We start from the raw sequence: 11908 nt of genomic DNA on the forward strand, positions 1-11908 counted from the left end.
AAGCTTTTAAGTTTTTACAGAAGTTTGTGACCGTGGCGGCGCGTAGAAATTCGACGTTGTTTCGAAAACACGCCATGAAAAGAAAAATGGCCATAACTCAGCCATGCATAATCCAATCTGATCAAAAATTGATATGCATGATTGTAGTCTGACTCTGAACACATCTGCAGTGAAAGAATCTGGAAAAAGTGTAGCGCCACCTGCTGGCAAGAGGAAATGACATGTTTGACTTGGAGCATCACTGCTCCGAGTAGGATGAGCCGACACACCTGAAAATGACGTCCACCTGTTGAAAAGCCATTGAAGTTTACTCTGACAAAAAACCATAACTTTCAATGCGGGGGTGTGGTCGTGACAGAGCGGCAAAGTTGGGCATCTCGCTATGCACACAAAAGTTGCTCTCACGTGCACATTCCTTGTCCAATCTCACTGAAATTCAATGGATATGATGAAGCTTCTATTCTGAACCCATGGATATGACAATCTTGGACGAGCTCTATAGCGCCACCTAGTTATTGCATTGGGCACATTCTGCCCTGTATTTTCTCTTTGCTTTGTCCGATGTGCATGAAATTAAAACTGGAGATACTCAGAAGGGTCCTCTCTCATCATGTAAAGTTTCATGGGTGTACACCTGACGGTGCCTGCGTAACAGGAAGTGGTCGATTATGTGCACCCAAATAATAGAAATTTATTATAAATCAGCCGTTTGTCTCAGGAAGCTGAGATTTCAGAATTAGATGCCTTTAATAACCTCCAGCTTTGATATGTAACACTATAGGGTCTACGAGAAACTTCATCACTTGATTTTTTTAATGAAATTTTGGACTGAACAAAGATTTTTAGCATAAATTCTGTTTAGGTTATCAGCACCAAGAATTCAACTTTCATAGGCATTTATGTGCTACTGCTTCCTAAAAAAATTCAGAATGATTGAAGTTACAGGTGACATCTTAGAGAGCATTACATCCAAAAAGGTCCGAAAACGTCTTTTTAGGCAAAACTACAAACACCTATTTTTTTTCATAACTTAATCATCATATATCAACACCATTTATTTTTTCAAATGTAGGGATCTGTGTTTGCTGCCTTCCATATTTTTTTCAGAAGTCCAGGTGAAACAGATGATTTTAAAAAAATCCTGATTCATCCCAAAACCTGTGCTTTTTCCGTCTGGACTCCAAACAAGTGTGTTTTAAAATTACTTATGCTTCAAATATCCACACCAAGTTTCACACGCATATAGCTGAACATGTCTAAATGCTTCTTGAATATTCTTTACAGATATAAAATGAACTGGTCAACTGTAGGATGTCATTTCCTCTTACATGCTTAAGTCTTTTCCTCATGCTGCAGCCTGCTCCTCAATCATCCCTGTTGCTGGAGTCAAATTCCCCCCCCCCCCCCACACACACACACCAGCTGCCAGTTCATATGCTAACTAACCCAGAAGTGAGGTGACAAGAGTTTAGACACAAGAGGGAGGGCAGACTGCTTTTTCATTTGTTTTGTATGTCTTTCATAGATTTTTATGAATAATCATTGCTTTTCTAGTCATGTAAAATGCAATTAACCTAATATTTTATCTTTTTTTTTTACAAACAAAACATATGAATGTGCTCCAAAACAAAACCCAACTCTCAGTACAGTTCTACAGATGTAACATAAGACTTAGACAGTAAATGTCTCTTTTATCCTTTTTTAATCAATGCTGCAACTTCTTTTCCTTAATATAAATCCAATGAAATTAAACTACAAAACCAAAAAACACAACGTATAGCAAATTTCTCTAAATAAATTATGTGTATATACAATATGTAGCACTTTTAAACAAAATAATAACAAATCCTTCCAATACAAGCACAGAAAAATGGAACACAAAATTTAAAACCCAAATTTGAAATGGCAATTTTAAAAAGATAATTTTTCAGCCTGCTAAAAGTGCACAATTGTAAAAGCTCTTTTATATAGACAACTGTTTGGTTGCTTAGAGCTCTAAATATAAAAACAATGCCTTTATGGACGTGGCACGGATGGCACGGATGTTCAGCAGGGTAAACCCCAGGAAAGCAGTTGGACCTGATGGAGTTCCCGGAAAGGTTCTGCGGGCCTGCGCCGATCAACTCTCCCAGGTCTTCACAAAAATCTTCAACCCGTCGCTAGCTCAGGCTTTCATCCCTGCTTGCCTGAAGCAATGACGTCACAACCCCTGATTGGGAAAAGTTTCTTGTGAGAATTATCTAACAGAATCACCCACAAAACATTTTTTTAACACAGACATAACACAAAGAAGACAACACACCACCACTTTGGGATTGGAATGTAATTTTATTAGATTTTAACCCTTTGGAATCAAACTAAAAACGGAGCTGTCTGATTGGTCCATGGGAGAACTCATGCCAATGGGGCAGAAACCCAACAGCCAGAATGTTCCCTAACGGACTAATGATCAATACAATAATTACTATAAAATGTTCTACACATACATACGGAACTAAACGAAGTAGAACATCTATTATTTCATGAAAACAATAACATGTAATCAACCTACTTCATCAAATACGAACGATAAAAGGCATGCTGGGAAACCATGAGTGAAGCAGCTGGTCAAGACATTGATCTCAGGGTGTATTCATCTCAGCCGTCCCTCTGCTCGACCCCTGCTGGACGACTGGAGAATCACACCCCACAGAGTATTTTGCTAAAGCCTGCCGAATTTGAGCAAATCAGTTCTTTTTAGAACTTCCTCATTTCCTCTACACTTCGATCTTCGACGCCCCTGACCAGCAAGGAAGACTACCGGACCCCCAGTGAGAAGAACTCGACCCGGTTAGACGCGCCGCACCAGGACGCCTTCAGTTTGACTGTAGGTTTGTCACCACCATTTTGAATTTCCCCGCGACTTGTAAACGAACCGTTACTTTAAATCGACCATCGAACCTTTTTTACATGGCCACAATGACTACTCACCTTCTGATAATCAATTTTATTGAATAAAAAACCGTAAAAGTTGTTTAAAATCGATAAGACGAACGTAAATAATTTGACCTTTTACTTCGTTGAACCGGGAGTGATCGCTTCCATTATGATGCGAACGTAAGTTTTAAAGACTTTTTAAAGCAAACCAACCGACGAATTTTCTTTTTAAACGGACACAAACGTACAAAATGACATGTAGAATCGATTCTGATCGACAAACAACAAGTTTCTATCCGTTTCAGAGATCGTTTTTTTGTAGTCTATCCAATCGCGGTCAAGTGAGCCGACATCTGTGGAAGTGCGGTCACGCCAGCCGTCACTGACTCTTTGCATGCGCGTTTACATCACAGTTTACGGTACACACGTCCAGCGAGCTGGAAAGACGGCATAAGCGCTGATATCACCCATATCAGTTACCCATTATAGAAATGACATGTACTGTACTCTGAAATAAATGAGAGTTATTGCATGCCCTGTATGGTTATTTAATGTAAAAATGTTTTCATTTGGATTGCATGTCTGTTCATTCCATAATAAACCACCAGAAATAACGTGTTTTGTCTGAAATATAATCAATCAGACACATTCTAAAAGTGAGATTTAACACTGACAAGAGTGTTTTGTGGGTTGTTGAGCATGACATGGAATGGTTCACATGTTCTATTATGACTATGTAAGAGGAAGCCTGAATTGGTCTAATATGTCAATATCTTTACTTTTCTACAGTCAATTTTCATCAAACTTGCTGTGATGATCATGAACATCATTACCAACAATAATCCAGTGAAAGTTTTGCGTCACCTTTGAAAAAAGTGGTATTTTGGATGGTTCACATGTTTTACTTTAACCACAAAGGCTGGATGCTTAGGAGAACTATAACTTTAATTTCTCTGATATTCTCCAGTCATTTTTCTTCAAAATTGCTGGGATGATCATGAACATCATTATTAACCATAATCCACTGAAAGTTTTGTGTCACCTTTGAAAGAAGTGGTATTTTGAATGGTTCAAATGTTCAACTATGACTATGTATGAGGGAGGATGAATTAGACTATAATGTCAATATCTCTAATACTCTCCAGTCAATTTTCATCAAACTTGCTGTGATGATCATGAACATCATTACCAACAATAATCCAGTGAAAGTTTTGCGTCACCTTTTGATAAAGTGCCCTTTTGAATGGTTCACAAGTTTTATTTTAACTATACAAGCAGGATGCTTAGGTGTACTATAATGTCAAAATCTCTAATTTTCTCCAGTCAATTTTCTTCAAACTTGCTGTGATGTTAGTAAACATTATTACCAACAATAATCCAGTGAAAGTTTTGCGTCACCTTACAAAAAAGTAGCATTTTGTAAGGTTTACATATTACACACTGTCTGTGAATGAGGAGACCCGAATTGTTCTATAACTTTAATATCTCTAATTTTCTCCAGTCATTTTTCTTCAAACTTGCTGTGATGTTAGTAAACATTATTAACAACAATAATCCAGTGAAAGTTTTGTGTCACCTTTTGATAAAGTGCCCTTTTGAATGGTTCACAAGTTTTATTTTAACTATACAAGCAGGATGCTTAGGTGTACTATAATGTCAAAATCTCTGATTTTCTCCAGTCATTTTTCTTCAAACTTGCTGTGATGTTAGTGAACATCATTACCAACCATAATCCAGTGGAAGTTTTGCGTCACCTTTTGATAAAAAGCCCTTTTGTATGGTTCACATATTACACTTTAACTACATTTGACGGAGCCTGTATTAGACTATAATGTCAATATCTTTCATTTTCTCCAGTCACTTTCCTTCAAACTTGCTGTAATGATCATGAACATTATTACCAATAATAATCCAGTGAAAGTTTAGCGTCACCTTAAATGTAGCAACTTTAGAAAGAGTTGACAGGACCAGATGTGATTTTACTTGGAGTTTCTTCATTTCTGCTTGATTCCATTCCATGTCATGCTCAACAACCCACAAAACACTCTTGTCAGTGTTAAATCTCACTTTTAGAATGTGTCTGATTGATTATATTTCAGACAAAACACGTTATTTCTGGTGGTTTATTATGGAATGAACAGACATGCAATCCAAATGAAAACATTTTTACATTAAATAACCATACAGGGCATGCAATAACTCTCATTTATTTCAGAGTACAGTACATGTCATTTCTATAATGGGTAACTGATATAGGTGATATCAGCGCTTATGCCGTCTTTCCAGCTCGCTGGACGTGTGTACCGTAAACTATGATGTAAACGCGCATGCAAAGAGTCAGTGACGGCTGGCGTGACCGCACTTCCACAGATGTCGGCTCACTTGACCGCGGTTCTATCCACCATCTTTGTAGTTCTCGTTGAATTATTCGAACATTGTTTTTACGGTTTTTAAACCACATTAACAAGCGAAACTCCTTTCTAATTGATTAAATACATGTCAGTTCACATATAATACCTTTTAAATGCCTGCTGACCCGTGAGTATTTCCACTGAAGATCAGTTCCAACCTATTTTGTACTTTTTAGGTTTTAGGTTCAATTTTCAGTGTTTAATAATCTCATATAGGACACATGTTAAATTTATTTGTGTATAAATGTTTTCAAATAGTCAATTATTAGTGTATGGCAGCCACTATGAATATATTTGCAGGAACACACACAGATCTTAAAATGGCTGCTTGGCCTGCTGATTGATTTTAAAGTTCTTAGTAGTTTATAAATATTTTTATGGTCTTGGGCCTTCATATTTATCTGATATGATTTTAAAGTATGAGCCCCTGTGGACCCTGAGGTCCTCTGATACAGGCCTTTTGGTTATCCCACACACGGCAAGGCCTCATTCAGTTGTAATGGACCTCCTCTATGGATTAGCCTCCCAAAGAGCATTTAGCATTTTATGTCTATTAAAGTTTATGTACTTATTTTTTTTTAATAAATGTTAATTTTTGTTATTTCTTTTACATTTTATTTGTAACTCCAGAGTTTTCCTCTGAGGGATCTTCCACACCAGTGACTGAGCCTTTGTCTCGACAACAAAGAGAGAGGAGCTGTTTGCTGGTTTTTCCAGAGCACCTTTTTTTTGTAAGCCATTAAAGAGTTTGGTAAAGGTAAGTTAAATTTGCAGTGTTTAATAATCTATTATAGGACACATGTTACATTTATTTGTGTAGAACTATTTTCCAATAGTCTGAATATATTGTTTTATGTTTTTGATTATGGGTCTGTGTGGTATAAATGTATTGCTTTATGTATACATAATAGAAATGAGAATCTTATTTTAATGGTGGTTTCATTTTTATATCTTTTTTTTAGATGCCACGAAAGAAGGGATTTAATATGCGTCGCACCAAAGTGTGCAAGGTTCAGGAAGAAGGTAAAACTTCTGGTTGTGTGTGTCAGGAGCAAATACAGAAGCCTTTGATTTCTGGAATGAAAGTAAGATTAACAAATTCAAGTGATAGTACAACATCACTTACATGTTGTGTTGTGGCTGCAATCAACCATGTTGTTGCTCCAGTGTGTACATGGAGGGACGCTGATGTTGATAATATTAGAAATGAAGGTGTGCAGTTGGTTTGTTCATTTAATGGAAGTGATGGATGTATAAACAATTCCAAAAAGTTATTCAAGGTTTCTGAAAAGCTCAGTGTGTTTGGAAGAATTTGGGATGTTGCTATCAATGAGCCTGTGTATTCTAGTGATTCAAAGAGTGAAGATTTTTCACTGTTGTATGAAATGATGCAGGAGCGACTGATGGAGGAAGATCTGTGTTTGTTGGATTTGCAGGGTTTCGTTTGTGCTGTCATTCATCACAAAGAGTATTTTGTTGTGGTTGATTGTGGTGCACGAGATTCATCTGGAATGTTTTCTAATATTGGAACATCTGTGGCTGTTTTCAACAGTTGCTTTAATGACTTGATGTTGCACATTTGGAACTTGAAAAAGTCTTTGAATGCAGAATGGTTTGGCATTAGTTCAATGTTTGTGAAAGAAGCTTCTTGGGATGGGTGTAATAATACATTTGGTTTGGGAGCAGAGGATGCACGTGTGAATCAGTCAGTTTTGGGCAAAAGACAGACTGGTTTTATAAAAGAACATGTTCAGGAGTTAAATGACAAAATTGTGGTTGGCGAACAATGTAAAGTGTTAATGGAATGCAAAAATTCATTGAAAATTGGAAAAAAGGGCAATAATTTAAAAAAAAAATCATCTTCAGTGATTTTAAATGAAAACAATTGTAACAGATTTGACACAGAACGTTGTGTAAGGGGATCTTTTCATCAAGGAGATCGGCAGCTTCAAAACAGAGGTGTGCAGTGCATGGCAATAGCCCTGGTGAGTTTGGCTAAACACACGGATCGTAGTGTTTTTGAGTGGGAGGCAACAGACTTGGACCATGTTGTGTTTCTTGGTGATCAGCTGTACTCCTCGGTGTGTGAAAACAAAATCATCCCTGGAAATTTGAAGTTTTTGTCAGTACCTGATTTGCCCATGGATTCTGAAATTGATGGTAAATTATTTAAGTTTGAATATGGTGAATATGTTTCTGGGATTGTTAATGTGAGTAATGGTAAATTTGTTGACAGTGGTGAAGTGATAACTCTTAAAAAGGGACTGGAGCACATGCTTGTCAAGTATAAAACATGTTTTTTGACCATAGGCAGTAGTACTTGTGCTGTTATTTCAGAAAACGGCCATTATGCTGTGGTGGATTCACATGCACGCAGTGGTACTGGAATGGCAGATGTAAATGGAAGAAGTATTATCATGTACCTTCCTAGTCTTAATGATTTATACAATTATATTTGTTGCTTGAGTATTTCACTTGCAGGGAAAGAAATGGCTTTTGAAATTGCATCCGTTGCTGCGACTGACAATGATCATAGTGAGAAAAATAAACAAAGTGTGCTTGAGAAGGATTGTAAAACTGGATTAAATACTGAGTCACAGTTTGGTTTTGGGTGCAGTTTAGATGTTCAAACTAGTTCCTTACCGTTGCCTGAAAGTAACAGAAAGCGTAAGCTTTTAACTGGGCAATGTGAATCAAAGAAGACAAAATGGTATGATGCTAATGAAGCTAGTTTGGATGTTGAGTTTATTGGTGAAGTTTCATCAAAGAAACTTGAGTTTTATCCTGTTGATTTTGATGTTACACAAGCATTGTGTAAACAACTGAATGTGCATTGTGAAAACACTGCATGTGCTAACCCTCTAGAGGTTGGCATGTTGGGAATTCCATGTCAAACTGATCATATAGTAGCTGATGGCAATTGCTTTTTTAGGGCTGTGTCCAAAGTTATTAGTGGTACTGAGAAAAATCACATAAAGTTAAGACGTTCAGTTGTTACACATTTACAAAAAAATGTTGGAAATTATAGTTCTCTTTTGAGATCTGAAAATATGTCTGTGGATGAATATCTCAATGTTTCTAAAATGAGATTTTCTGGTAGTTGGGCTACAGAGGTTGAAATTCAAGCTACAGCTGACTACTTGGGTGTGAGTGTGTATACGTATCACAATGAACGTTGGTTGAAATATGCCTGTCAACGTAAAGCTATCTCTAAACAAGGCATATATCTGCAAAATATAAATGAGTGTCATTATGAAGTTGTAACTTGCGTTCAAATTTTTCAGCAGCAGCGTTGTTTTGGGTTTTGTAAATCTATGGAAAATAATATTTTGGGTCATATGAGGCAATGTAAAAGGAACTCAGAAATGCTTTCAGAAGGAGATTGCAAGAGTGTTAAACATAGCAGGTCTGAAGTTGGTGATTGTAACGATGTTTTGTGTAGTGCATTGGTTAACAATGATCACCAAAACAGTGAAATTGTGCAAAGTAATAATTTAGTTGAAAGTGTTTTCAGTTTTCATCCATTGTCATTCGAGTCTGCAGTTTTGTTGTCAAAACATCTGGATTTGGATTTTGTGAAGCAGAATGAAGACATTCCAACTAATAATGTTACGCTTGGTTCTATTTGTAAGACAGAGGTCCTATTAAATGATGGCAATAGTTTTTTCCGAGCTATTTCTCGAGTCATTAGTGGTTCTGAAAAGTGTCATAGAAGAGTTCGACTGGCTGTTGTTAAGTTTATGCTAAAAAATAGTGACATTCATATGAAGTTGCTTTGTCAAGGATATGCCACAGTGTCTGAGTACATTCTGAAGTCACGTATGAAATATGTTGGCAGTTTTGTATCTGAGATTGATATTCAAGCTACTTCAAATTTTTTGGGAGTAGAAATTTTTGTACACAATGGTAGCATATGGAGAAAGTATAATCCTGTGAACAAAATACTTGGAAATCAAGCAATTTATTTGCGGGAATGTGATAAATATTTTGAGGTTGTTGTTTGTGTTCATTGTAGTGGTAAAGCTGGATGTGCCAATTGGTGTAAAAGCAATAGTATTTGTTCTGAGAAACCACTGCTTAGACGCCGTTCTTTTCAACCATATGTTACTTGTGATTCAGTTGCTGAATCTTCTTTTTCAAAGTATCTAAAAAAAAGGAAATCGTTTTACCAGAAAGTGCAGTATCAAATAATTGAACTGCATAAACAGAAGAAAAAAGATATAAGTAAAAGGAAATATGCATCTGATTCTTTGCATAGATCCAGAGCATTGGAATTGAGTAAAATAAATTATAAGGAAAATGCTATCTATAGAATGTGTGTTAAACAACGTAGTTCTGCAAAATATAGAACTGATGTATTACACAGAGATCGTGTTAAAAATTTGAGTAAAAACAAGTATAAATGTGATTTGTTACACAAACATAATGTTAAGGAAAGGAGTAAAAGAAAATATCAGAGTAATGATACTCATAGAGAAAATGTTAAAGCATTGAGTTCTAGAAAATATCAGAGTAATGATACTCATAGAGAAAATGTTAAAGCATTGAGTTCTAGAAAATATCAGAGTAATGATACTCATAGAGAAAATGTTAAAGCACTGAGTTCTAGAAAATATCATCAAGATCCTCACTTTAGGAAAAGTGTGGTGGATGGGATCAAATATAAGCGACAATTGAATAAAAAACAGTTGGAAGAGTTTGATGTTGTTATGAAACAATTTTTGGATAAAGTTAAAGATGGACCTGGGTTTGTTTGTTGTGTATGTCATAGGTTGTTATTTGAACATCAAGTCTTACATTGTAAAAAAGAGTCGTACAGTAATGCAGGACTTGGACTTATCGCTGATCAATGTATCACGTCTGATTATTTGCATATCTGTAAAGGAAACTGCTCAAAAAATTGTGAATGGATGAAAACATCAAGAAGTAAATTGTGGATTTGTTACACGTGCCATGCTAAAATCAAAAAAGGTAAAGTACCAGCTGAGAGTGTTAAAAATAACTTAGAACTTGAACCTATACCAGCAGAATTGGCATGTTTAAATCAATTAGAACAACATTTAATAGCATTACATATTCCATTTATGAAACTGTTGGCATTGCCCAAAGGTGGGCAGAATGGCGTGCATGGACCTATTACTTGTGTTCCTGCAAATACTGAACAAACAACTTATTTGTTACCACGCATGTCTATTGAGGGTTCTCTTGTGCCTGTGAAATTAAAACGGAAGCTTACTTATAAAGGACATTATGAATATCAGTATGTTGATTCGGAACGTGTTAAGCAGGCTTTACAGTTTTTACAAAGCCATAATTCTTATTATAACAACGTGAAATTTAATAATGATTGGATTAATGGTTTTTGTAAAGAAACATCTGATGTGGTAGAAAAAGATGTTGAATGCACTGCAAATGTTGACGATTCAAATGTTTTAGGAGATGAACTTCTGCATGATAGACAGCAGCATTGCATGTTCCAGGACACTTGTCTAATGCCAGTAGACATTGGTCAAGAGGCTTTGGATCAATATTTTGATCACATTTTGAATGTAGCTCCCGCTGAAGGCAATAGTCCGGTGAAGTTGTTGTCCGATATTACAAATGAGGCTAAATGTTTTCCTGTGTTGTTTCCTAAGGGTGGACCAACATTTCATGATGGAAGACAACATCCTTTAACTCTATCACGATATTTTAACAACAGGATTCTTAATGCTGATTGTCGTTTTGCACAAAATGTGGAATATATTTTTTTTGCCCAATATATGACAGAATTAGAAAAGGTCGTTTCAAATGTTTCGATTGCAGTAAGAAAAGGTAAGTATGATTTTAAAAATAAACGAGTAGTTACTGGAGAGTTGTTGAATAGTGATGATTCTATTAAAAGGATGTTGGAATTTGATGATGGGTACAGATTTTTAAAACCAATCAGAGGTACGCCAGCATTTTGGCAGGCGGCCCAGAAAGACCTCATGGCTTGTGTGAGGCAGCTTGGAATCCCCACATGGTTCTGTTCATTTTCTTCAGCTGATATGCGGTGGAAGAATTTACTTTCCTGCATTCTGAAGCACGAAGGTAGAACTGAAACTGTGGAGCAGTTGGAATGGGCAGACAGATGTGAGCTTTTGCGTCGTAATCCTGTCACTGCTGCTCGGATGTTTGATTTTCGTTGGCATTGTTTTCTGAAAGAGGTTCTTATGTCGCCTGCATGTCCTATAGGAAAAATTAAGGATTTTTTTTATAGGGTGGAGTTTCAGCAACGAGGCTCACCACATCTTCATTGCCTGTTTTGGATAGAGGATGCACCTGTAATTGACAGAAATACAGATGCTGAAGTGATTGCATTTATTGATCGTTATGTGACTTGTGAGTTACCATCAAATATTGACTTACTGGAAATTGTTACATCTGTGCAAAAACACTCTGAAACACATGCGAAAACATGTAAAAAAAAAGGAACTGTGTGTCGTTTTAATTTTCCTAGACCACCTTCTGCACGTACGTTCATATCACGTAGCACAAGTGCTGAAGAGACACAGTCTTGTCAATGTGTGTTATCAGAGAAAGAGTCTTGCAACTGTAAA

The 11908-nt window shown here is 36.4% G+C and overlaps 1 long non-coding RNA gene across 1 annotated transcript; it reads left to right on the forward strand.

Moving 5' to 3' along the window:
* Window positions 1-2451: 2451 nt before the first annotated feature.
* On the forward strand, window positions 2452-9755 carry LOC144988900 (uncharacterized). Its single transcript, XR_013652973.1, has 3 exons — window positions 2452-2866; window positions 5958-6084; window positions 6290-9755. It is a non-coding gene; the product is annotated as an uncharacterized LOC144988900 (long non-coding RNA).
* Window positions 9756-11908: the final 2153 nt, after the last annotated feature.

This window comes from Oryzias latipes, chromosome 21 (assembly GCF_053564925.1).
Source record: "Oryzias latipes strain Hd-rR chromosome 21, Olatipes_Hd-rR_3.1".
NCBI classification, from domain to species: Eukaryota; Metazoa; Chordata; class Actinopteri; order Beloniformes; family Adrianichthyidae; genus Oryzias; species Oryzias latipes.